The sequence below is a fragment of the Mastomys coucha genome, unplaced genomic scaffold, assembly GCF_008632895.1.
Source record: "Mastomys coucha isolate ucsf_1 unplaced genomic scaffold, UCSF_Mcou_1 pScaffold16, whole genome shotgun sequence".
Classification (NCBI taxonomy): Eukaryota; Metazoa; Chordata; class Mammalia; order Rodentia; family Muridae; genus Mastomys; species Mastomys coucha.
In genome coordinates, this window is record NW_022196898.1 from 50,970,809 (window position 1) to 50,981,658 (window position 10,850).

The window sequence follows — 10,850 nt, forward strand, 5'->3', positions numbered from 1 at the left end:
AGTAATTGTTTTACTCGATTTTGACAGGGCAGCCTAATAAAGTTTGCAATGGTTAGATCTAACCATCACACTCCTCTACTTCAGTCGGGTGAAATCATGTTTATACCCTGATTTCAGCCTTTTAAAATACTTAATTCAGACTGACACTCTACAAATATCTTCTGGTAAGTGAAAAGAACAGTTAAAGTAGTTAGGGGAATTTTAGATTTTATTTATACAGCCTCTCTTATTTTTGTCTGTCGCAAGCAACGTAGTTTCCGGAAGACAGAAGGGTCTCAGTTAAGATTTACAAATTACTTTGTTTAAAACTTTTCTCCAGACCAATGAAATCCATTCTAATGTAGGAGACAGGAGAAAGACTGTCCCGTGACTAAAGAGAAACTGCGGTTTGGACTCCCAGATTATTGCTGAGGAAAGTAAAATCTCTTTATTCACGCCATTCCCGGATCTGCTCTCAGAATTGTTCCTACTTAAGGTTTACTCAAGCCTCGTGGCCGAAAGCATTCTGGCTCGCGAAAACCGGAGACGCCTAAAGTCACTCTCCGCCCCGCCCCCAGCGTCGCCGCCGAGTCAGTAAACGCCGAGATTGCTCCCGGCAGGACTCAGGGGCGAGCGTATAAAAGAACACAGTCACCATCTTGCTGGTGGATAAACGCAGGTCACGGGTTGGCGTCACTCAGCCCTAGGGCGCAAGCGTACTGAGAGCACGCCGCCCCCCCACCTTCCCGTGCACGCGCTCGGAGCCTGCAACTCTCGCGAGAGAAGCGAGATTTATTCCTACGTACCGGGCCGTGCTGCTTATGGCGGCGCTGGAGAGGGGGCGCTGAGCTGTTGGGGTGAGTACGACCTCAGGGTTAAATTGGGGGTAGCAACAAGCCTGGGTGAAGACAGCTGAGGAGACTCAGATTAACAGGAGGGACTTTTGAGTGTCCGAGTGGACACTCGGAGAATTCCGGATGGAGGAGAGCTCAGTGTGAGTTCCAAACCCGGGCTTCCTTTTTCGCCCTGGGTTCAACCGTCTCTGTCTCAGGGCAGGCCGCGGAGCCTTAGTGAGGAGTTGAGGCCTGGAGGTGCGTGTAGTGGTGGTGGTGGTGGTGTTGGTGACTGAAGTGGGGGGAGGGAGCGAAAATGGAGACTCCGACCGCAGCCAAGATGGAGGCAGAGGGTGCGGGGCTTGGGCGCGAAGGCTGCCGGGAGCTGTAGTCTGTCCTCTTCCCCCTCTGCGGCTTGGCGGGGGAAAGGGAACTACAAGTCCCGGCGGGAGGGGTGAGGGGGTGGTGGCGCGGTCCTTTGTGTGCAACTGGAAGAGGCCGGGGCGAAGGGCCTGTTCTTTTTTCCGGACCTTGTCTTTCTTGGCCGTCCCTGGCTTTGAGGATACGACTACGACTACCAGAGCGCAGTGCGGCAGTGGCGCCTTCTTTGTGTGTGGGTTGAGACCCCGTTCCATCTAAGGAAAGTGCTTAGGGACACCTCTTTTCCCTCAGCCATATCTGACCCCAGCGCGGCGGAATTGACACCTTTACTCACAGTCTGTTTTGGCTGGGTCTCCACACCTAACTACTCCTTGACATTTGAAAAGGGAGTCGGGCCCCGTTCTAGGCACGTGTCTCCCACCTTTCTGTCTGGGGTAAATGGCAGGCGTTAGGAGAGTTCCGTGGTGCCCTCCCTACGTGGTGCAAGCGCTGGCCTACATTGTGTAATGAATGGCTTGGCTTTGTCATGTATCTAGTGTTAGAGCCCTGGTCGGAAAGCAAATGGGGAAGATTTTACCATCGAATGTTTCGACAGTACGAAATCTTAGTGCTCCGGTTCTTTTGCTTTAAAGAGTTAACGTTAGAAACACCTTTGTGGCTGGTCTCCAACTTGACTCACAGGTGAGCAGGGAGTACTCCTTAACACTTTCCACTGCAGAAAACAATCTGAACATTATAAGGCCACTTTGTTTCCTGGTCTGCGACTAAAGTGAGCAGAAAGATAGTGCTGTTTAAGTAGTTGAGGGGGACAGGCAGAAAGGAACTAAAGATGCTTAAAGGTCGTAGTTGAGTTTGGACAGTTGCATTCTGTTAGGTTGCTGTGAACTTGTAGTTCCCAAAACTGCCAAGGTTGTTTTTCTTTTGTTTCTTGGTTATGGCATTAAACTATGTAGCCTAGGTTAGCTTTGAACTGGCTGTCCAGACAGCTTGCTTGCTCTAACCTACCTTTTAAAAAAGTAAGTTCCAAATTATAAGTTATTAATTCAAGCTACCAAAATGCTCAGTCTGCCTTTCCCCTCCTCCTTTCTTTTCCTTTTCTATTTTTGAGTTAGGGTCTCACTGTATAGCCTTGTCTGGCCTTTGCACTGACTCTGTGGACCAGGCTGGCCTTGTAAGATTTGTAATCTCTGTAATCTTGTAATCTCTGTAAGATTTGCTTGTTCCTGCCTCCCAAGTGCAGGATTAAAGGCGTGTACTACCACCATGCCTGTCGACCATCTTCATTTTAGGTACTTGAAAGGAAACTCATTACTAAATTGACAGGCAATATAATTATTAATGTGGATAAGAAGCAGATTGTATACATAAGCAGCCAAACAGCCACAAGTATATATATATATATATATATAAGTTATAAAATTTAGGCAGCAGTTGCCCATGCCTTCTTTAGTCCCATCACTACAAACCTAGCACTCCTGAGGCAGAAGCAGGCAGATCTCCGAGTTTAAGGCCAACTTGATCTGCAGAGCAAGTTCTAGGACAACCAGAGCCACATCTAGAGAAACCTTGTATCAGAATACAAAAACAAAACAAAAAAAACTTGGATCTAATATTTACCCTTGTTTCTTTTTACTCTTAGAACTGAAATTTAAAAAGATGGTAGTTGACTTTGCAGCTGCTCTGGATGTTTACCATCATAATGAGTATTTATAGCAGCTGCAAAGTATTTGAAGCACAGGAGATAGGTTTTCTTTTTTCATAAAAATAAGTTCTGACTTAGTGTAACCTTTAAAGCAATTTTTTTTCTTTCATGCTCTCCCTTCAAGTAGCCCCTTGGTCATTCCATTTTTATGTAATGTAAACCTTAGTTTTGACCTTTTTTGAAGTACACAGTTTAATGTCATTAACTACATCTATGAGGATGAGGGCTATACTTTTTTCAGCAAGGTAGGTGATACATGGAAGTTCCTTTTGGATGCTTTTTTTTTTTTTTTTAAATTTATTTATTTTATGTGTATGAGTACACTGTAGCTGTATAGATGGCCGTGAGCCATCACGTAGCTGCCAGGACCTCTGCTCACTCCGGCCCCGCTTGCTCTGGTGTAATGCACCATAGCTGTCTTCAGACACACCAGAAGAGGGTGTCAGATCTCATCACCGATGGTTGTAAGCCACCATGTGGTTTCTGGGATTCGAACTCAGGACCTTTGGAAGAGCAGTCAGTGCTCTTAGCCGCTGAACCATCTCGCCAGCCTTTTTTTTTTGAGTAGTAAAATGTTAAGACTTGCAAAATCAAGTTGAAATGTTGACATTTTGTAAGACACAAAGAATTGTGTCTTTTGAAGCTTTCTTTTCTGAAAACAAAGGGAGAACCATTTTGAGATCTTTTGAACCAAAGTTGAACCAAACTTTTATTTCAGCAGTTGGAAAGCTTTGACAGGAGGATCTTGAGTTGGAAGCCATCCTGGCCTACATAGGGAGAACTTGTTTCACAACATAAAACAAATTCAGAATTTTATACAGTGGTTACAACTATAAAAATTTAGTCAGTGGCAATAATTTATATGGCTGAAACTGCTGTGACTTGTTTTTTGGTTTTTGAGTGTGTGTGTGTATATATATATACACACGTATATACATGTGTGTATATATATGTATATACATATACATATATGTTTTTCACGAGAGGGTTTCTCTGTGTAGCCTTGGCTATCCTGGAACTAGCTGGCTTTATTAACCTCAGAGATCTTCCTGCCTGCATCACTACTGCCTGGAATAACTTGTTGTTTTTGTTTTGTTTTGTTTTTCTTCTTGAATCCCATCATCCCAAGACAGGGTCTCACTGTAGACAAGTCTGGCCTCAATTCAGAGATCCACCTGCCTCTGTCTTATGAGTACTGGTCTTAAAGGTGTGTGCCACCACTACCAAGGAACTTGTTTTTAAGTCCCTTTTACCCAAGCAGGATTTAGAAATTCCCTTTATCTTGCATTAGGTGGTTTCTACTTGAATGTGGTTAATAATAACTAAAAAACAAAACAACACAAAACTTTAGAAATACCTAATGTCTTTTAATGCTAAGATACAGCATTAATATAAAGTTGAAAATAAATGTCTCTGCTCTTTCCCAACATTGCACAGGTAAACTACCATTGGTTTAAAATTACAGAAAATATATTGCATTTCTGTTTCTCCAACTTGGTAACTGCAAACTCCAGTAAGCAAGCAAGTCTTTGGATATTGCCTCCTTTTTTTATTAGTTGAAATCTTTGCCCAGTAAACTTAGTGTTGCTTTAAAAGACATGCTTTTCAGCCGGGCAGTGGTGGCACACTCAGGCACACAGGCAGATTTCTATGTGTTTGAGGCCAGCCTGGTCTACAGAGAGAGTTCCAGGACAGCCAAGGCTACACAGAGAAACCCGTCTCAAAAAACAAAGCAACAACAACAAAAAGACATACGTTTTCCTTCTCAGTTGATGGCTTATTCTGCAGTGCTTTAGCCACTAAGCTTGGTGTGGCTATTAAACATTTAAAATGTAACTTGAGAACTGGGCATGGTGGTTCATGTCTTTGATTCCAGCAGCTGGGAGACAGAAGCAGGTAGATCTTTGAGTTTGAGGCTAGCCTGGTCTACAGAGGAAGTTGTAGGAGTATAAAGAGAAACCCTGCCCAAATTGTGGGAATGGGGAATAAGTTGAACTGAAATATATTGTAATTATAAAATAACATTAATTTCAAGGAATGTCAGAACCTTGATTTATTTGGTCAGTTACATGTGTACATTAACATTTTGAGTAATTAAATTTGTTAAATTTGTTTTGACATTAGTGTGATTTTTTTTTTTAATTTATTTTTTTATTAGATATGTTAGTGTGATGTTTAGATACCCTACCCCTTGAGACAGGTTTTCTGTATAACCTTGGCTGTCCTGGAACACTCTCTGTAGATCAGGCTGGCCTCAAACACATAGAAATCTGCCTGTCTTTGCTTCCTGAATGCTGAGATTAAAGGCATGCACCACCATGACCAGCAGGAAAGTTTAAATTAGAAATGTAGGTGTACAAATGTATGTGCTGGGTATATAGCTTAAGAGTTTGACTGGTGTGCTCAAAGTTCTGGGTTCAGTCCCCAGCCCAGCATAAAACTGAATATAGAGCAAACCCGGCAATCCCAACTCCAGGGACTGTTAAAAGTTCAAGGTCATGTTCTACTACACGGTGTCTCAAAAACATCTAGCATAGAGTAGTTTTTTGTTGGAAGATAATTTCTTTAGCTTTTCACCCTAACTGTTGCATTTAATAGCAGTTCCATGCTAGATACATAATTTTAAATGTCCCTAGTATATCCAGATCACTAACAGCCCAACCTAGTTGTTACTACTAAATATACACAAAAGGATAGTTGCATCAATTTTTAGTTCCCCTTAATTAATTATGGCTTGTATTTTTATTTATTTATTTTGTTTAGTTTTCAAGACAGGGTTTCTGTCCTGGAACCTGATCTATAGACAAAGCTGGCCATGAACTCAGATCTGTCAGCTTGGCAATTTATATTGTTATCTAAAGTTTTGGGGTTTTTTTTGGTTGGTTGGTTGGTTGGTTGGTTGGTTGGTTGGTTTGGCCTTTACTGTGTAGCCTTGGCTGTCCTTGAACTCTAGGTCAGGCTGGCCTCACTCAGTTTGTCTTCCTATGCTTCTCAAGTGCTAAGATTAAAGGAGTACACCATCTCAGCCCAACATTATCTAAAGTGTATCATTAATCTTCATTCCAGAAGAGGTGTAGCTCAGCAGTAGAGCATTTGCCTAGCATGAATGAGATACAGGGTTCAGTTCTAGGCACCACAAAACACACAAAGGAGGAAGAAAACAAAGGTCAAAGTAAACTTAATTTGTGTGCATCACTTGTAGTGCATGTGGTGTATTTAAACTTAAGACCCGCTAATTAATGCATCATAAATTTGAACTTCGAGGGCAAGAATTTTAATTCATTAGTACACATATTTCCTACTGGAATTTTTTTTTTTTTTTTTTTTTTTTTTTTTTTTTTTTTTTTTTTTGACACAGGGTTTCTCCATATAGTCCTGGCTGTCCTGGAACTCACTCTGTAGACCAGGTTCAGAAATCCGCCTGCCTCTGCCTCCCACATGCTGGGATTAAAGGCGTGTGCCAATACTGCCTGGCTTTTTTGGGTTTTCGAGACAGGGTTTCTCTGTATAGCCCTGGATATCTTGGATTCTTTTTTTAACTAGACAGTTTTTCTATGTATCCCTAGCTGTCCTGGAACTCAAGACCAGGCAGGCCTCGAACTCACAGAGAATCTCTGCCTCTTTTTCCTGACTGTTGGGATTAAAGGTATATATCACCAAGCCCATCATTTTTAGCACTTTATTTTACATTATTTTATTTTATTTTATTTTATTGGAGGTGGTTTGAGACAGGGTTTCTCTGCGTGGCCCTGAGTGTCCAGGAACTTGCTTTGTAGACTATGCTGGCCTTGAGCTCACAGATACCTGCTTGTCTCTGCCTCTCCAGTGCTAGGATCAAAGACATGCTTCATTCCACAGAGCCTTTGTTTTTTTTTGTTTGTTTGTTTTTTTCTTTTTCTTTTTTTTTTTTTAGATTTATTTATTATTATTATAAATGAGTACACTGTAGCTGTCCTCAGATGCACCAGAAGAGGGCATCAGATTTCATTATGGGTGGTTGTGGGCCACCACGTGGTTGCTGGGATTTGCTGAGCCATCTCACCAGCCCCACAGCCTTTGTTTTCTGAAACATGGTTACTCTATGTAGTTCTGGAATTGTGGGCATGTCCTACCACATCTAGATTACCTTATAGTCATTCTTGTTTTCCTAATTATTGTATTTGATTATGAGTATGCCAAGGTGGGGGGGGGTCAAGGTATGGAAGTCAGAAGACAACTTTGGATTTTTTCCCTCTGTCTGCCTTTACAGGAGGGTCCCAGAGATTGAACTCAAGTTTTCAGGCTTGTGCACCAAATAAATACCTTTATTCAGTAAGCCATCATGATGTTTTTCAAATGAAAATATTTATCTCTCAACTTGTCTACCATTTTTCTTTTTATACAAAACAGTTGCCAGATGTAATATGCACCTGTAGTCCTAGCATCTTGGGTGGTGAGATTGTGGGAAAATTCCCTGGGGCCAAGAATTCAAGACCAGCCCAGGCAACATAGGAAAAACCTCATCTAAAATAACATATTGTTTTTACATTTATTTTCTTTGTACTTGAGTTTATCAGTATGCAAGTACACAATTGTGTAGATGTCAGAGGACAGTTTGCCAAGTCAGCTCTCTTCCACCACGTGGGTCCTGAGAGTCTTGGTGGAAAAGTCTTTACATGCTGAACCATTTCAGTGGCTTGTAATAGTTTTCATTGCATTTTATTTTGTGTGTATATGTGTGGGCACACAAATGTGCCATAGTGCTTGTGCCCTGGTAGTCTGTCAGAAGACAGTTTGCAGGAACTCCTTCTCTCTCATAATCTGGTTCCACTGCAGCTGTCTCAGTACCTTTCTTCCCACTGTTACCGACCCTCTCTTCTATCCAGGCTGACCTAGTCAGTTACTCTGAAATGCACCACCCTTGTTATTGTCCATCCATGCCAGAGGTATTGACTTGAAGACAGGCTTTAAAAAAAAATTCCATAAGAGCAGAGGCAGGTCAGGTTGATCCCTGAGTTTGAGGTCAGCCTAGCCTGGTCTACAGAATTTAAAGACAGCAGGGACTACAAAGAGATATGGTGTCTTGCCCACCCCACCCCACCCCCAATGCCATGAGGGCCAACAAAATGGCACAGTAGGCAAAGGAATTGAGTTCAGTCCGAGCAACTTAAGGTGACATCCAAAAAACTATCTTGACATCCATGCATGCATATCACACAATGCTACTGTGTTCCTATTTCAAAGAACTTAGAATTGTGTTGTTCAGGCTTGTCTTAAGGTGATCTTTATGCAAGGATACTTAGTTTATTTACTCTTAACTTTCCAGGTTCTGTTCAGATTCCCTCTTAGTTGGGTGTGTTTGCTGTATTGCTTTGCTGCTAGTACAGTGGTGTACAGTGGTGTGGTGTGTTAGCCGGGTGGTTAGCCTAGTAGCTGAATTTTGTGTTCTCTATTCTACTTTTCTCCAGTGTAGCTTTTCTGATCTAGATTGCATACTTCAAGGGGGAGTTTTTTGTTTTTGTTTTTCTTTTTCCATAAAGCCTAACACACTGTTAGATGTCTGTAAGATGCTTGTGCTAGCTGGACATCATAACTTTGCAAGTGATGGGGAGATTAGCTGGACTTTGGGTGGGATAATTTGGGGTCCTTGGCAGAGGATATAGGACATCCTTACTTGAGCACTCAAGTGTGAACACTTTCAAGTACCTGCATCACTGGACAGTGATGCTAAGCCTCCCACCCTTTGACCCTGGTTCTTTAATAGCTTACTTTATCTTTGTTTCTACCTCTAGTATGAAGTGTAACGGAACAGACTTTACCACCTGAAACTGCTGCTTCAAGTTCAGATCAGGCAAGGAACAGACCCGCAACAACCAACAACACCAAAGAAGAGTACACAAGTTGAAGACACAACACTTGATCTGAAACAAGAAGTTTGTGCCTACTCAACAGCTTTGAAAGAGCACTTCCCAACGCTGCTAGTAGTCTTTGTTTTCTTCAGTGCTGTACTGTGAGATTGCCCGGTGCAGCAGCAGTTGTATTCTTTATTAGCTTGGTAGATCATTTCCTCTCGCTCTCTTTTTTTTTTTTTTTTTTTTTTTTTTTTTTTTTTTTTTTTTTTTTTTTTTTTTTTTTTTTTTTTTTTTTTTTAATACTAGCAACTTTCATCTTTTGGAACTTGTGCTGAAAAAAAGAAGTCAGCAAATACTACTGAAAGTGCAATATTTGATCATCACTGCGAGGTAGGTTTGAATCTTCATTGGTTAAGAATATATGAGCTAAAAAAGAAAAAGAATATATGAGCTGGACATGGTAGTATATGGATGGATGGTTTACATGCTTACTATGTTTGTTAGGCATTGCTAGTGCCAGAAGAGTATGGTAGTGAATAAATTGTTCATAAATGTAAATTTAGAGTATTTTATTACAAAATATTACTGTTAAATATAGACTAAAAGGGAAGGTTCTCGGTGCTGAGAGTATAAGGAACGGGAGGCATCTGGACAAAGCAATACTTGGTCAGGAGGAAAGGGTCTTCTAGAGTACAGAAATAATGGTTCTTAGATTCTCAAGGAAGCTTGAGAGCTCAGGACTATAGTAAGCAATTCAGTTACACACAAGCTAGAGAATACAGTTTTTGTGGTTATCTTGAGTAACTGGACAGAGAAGCTTTTGGGAGCTACGTTCTGAAAGGTTCAGTATATTAGCTCATCTCTGTATGTATGAGAGCCATTGGTTGGTTATTAGATGTTGTTACAGACTTTTTCAAAGGGAAGACGGCTTGATTCATTGAAGATGAGAAAATCTACTGAAAGAGTAGACATTTAAGACAAAGGCTAGTGAGCAGGCAGAAGTGGGGTTCTAATGGTAAAAGGATCTTGTAATGGGTTCAATGTGAAGCTAAGCCTAGGGAAAACAGCCTTAGTCCATCCAGTTGTCCATACTAGAAAGAACATTTGTCATTCAGTGAAATAAGTTTTTGTGTCAGAGCTTGTTGAAATGGGGACCTGTTATCTGTTTGAAATCAGAAGGCAAAGATTGCTAGTGTGGTATATTAGTTACTTGAGGGAATTAGAGTTATAAAGAGCGATTTTTTTTTCTTTTTAGTTTCTAGGTTTTCTAAAATATAAAGTCTTTGAATTGAGAACGGAATCAGAATCATTGGGTTATAGGTAATAAAGGAAATACTAAGAAGAGAACATTAAAGAAGAGCAACACAAACACATAGGAAAGGAACACAAAGGAAGATGATTTCAAAAGGTTGACAACCATTTTTTAAAATGTTGCAGATGAAATTGAAACAGTTTTTCCTACTCATTTCAAGAAGCACCCAAAGTCTGTTGTGGAGGAGCACTTTCTTTTGATTTTATTTTCTTTGTGTGTGTATGAGTATGTGCCTGAGTATATATTTGTGTTACATGTGCCGGGCGAGATGCCGGCAGGATCCTTCAGAGGCCAGAAGAGGCAATGGATCCCCTGGAACTAGAGTTACAGATGGTAGTGAAGTACCAAGTGAGTGCTGGGAACTGAACGTTGGTCCTTAGCAAGACCAGCAAGTGCTGTTAGCCACCCATTTTCTTTTCCTTCCTTTCTTTGTTTTGTTGTGTTTTTTGAGACAAGGGTTTCTCTATTTAGCTTTGGCTGTCCTGAAACTTTGTCTCTAGACCAGGCTAGCCTCAAACTTAATAGATCCACCTGCCTTTGCCTACCAAGTGCTGGGATGAAAGGCTTGTGCCCCCGTTTTATGTCTTCTCTTTTCTTTACTTTCTTGTTTTCTTTTTTCCTTTTTTTCTTTTTTTTTTAAGATTAAATTTTTTTTTCTGTGTATGAGTATGCTGTAGGTGACCTCAAACACACTAGATGAGGTCATTACAGATGGTTGTGAACCACCAAGTGGTTGCTGGGAATTGAACTCAGAAACTCTGGAAGAGTAATCAGTGCTCTTAACCTGAGCCATCATCTCTTCAACCCCCTCT

At 41.2% G+C, this 10,850-nt stretch overlaps 1 protein-coding gene across 6 annotated transcripts in view; it reads left to right on the forward strand.

Moving 5' to 3' along the window:
- Window positions 1–705: 705 nt before the first annotated feature.
- Window positions 706–10,850, forward strand: part of Csde1 (cold shock domain containing E1) — a 37,657-nt gene continuing 27,512 nt past the window's right edge. For 5 of the 6 annotated variants that reach the window (XM_031375013.1, XM_031375016.1, XM_031375014.1 and 2 more), the window contains exons 1-2: window positions 706–836; window positions 8,667–9,116. The gene's annotated coding sequence lies outside the window, so the exon portion shown is untranslated. Of the gene's footprint in view, window positions 837–8,666; window positions 9,117–10,023; window positions 10,135–10,850 lie in introns of those variants that run through there. The other variant, XM_031375017.1, reaches the window with a different exon arrangement.